The following is a 302-nucleotide window of genomic DNA, read 5'->3' on the forward strand; positions in this document are numbered from 1 at the left end:
TCGTAGGTGTCGGGTGTACCTACCCGCGTCCGGTCCTGTGGACTTCGTCAGAGAGGCGGCTTCGACTGCATGAGCCCCAGTTTTCTCGGAGGTCTTTTCCGCTGTAGGCACGCCGTACACCCTCGGACGGCTTGAGTGATGGCGTCCTTAGCCTTAACCAGCACGAACTTGCGGCTCATTTGGCTGATGAGTTTGCGTGCGCCGAGGTGCGCGCCAAGTGGGCTTGTGTGCCACCGTTGCGCCACCTGAATTGATAGCTCTGTCGGCAGGACTGGTCGCCAGTTGTTTCTCGATCCGATGCC

Source organism: Gregarina niphandrodes (assembly GCF_000223845.1).
Source record: "Gregarina niphandrodes unplaced genomic scaffold scaffold00242, whole genome shotgun sequence".
Taxonomy (NCBI): Eukaryota; Apicomplexa; class Conoidasida; order Eugregarinorida; family Gregarinidae; genus Gregarina; species Gregarina niphandrodes.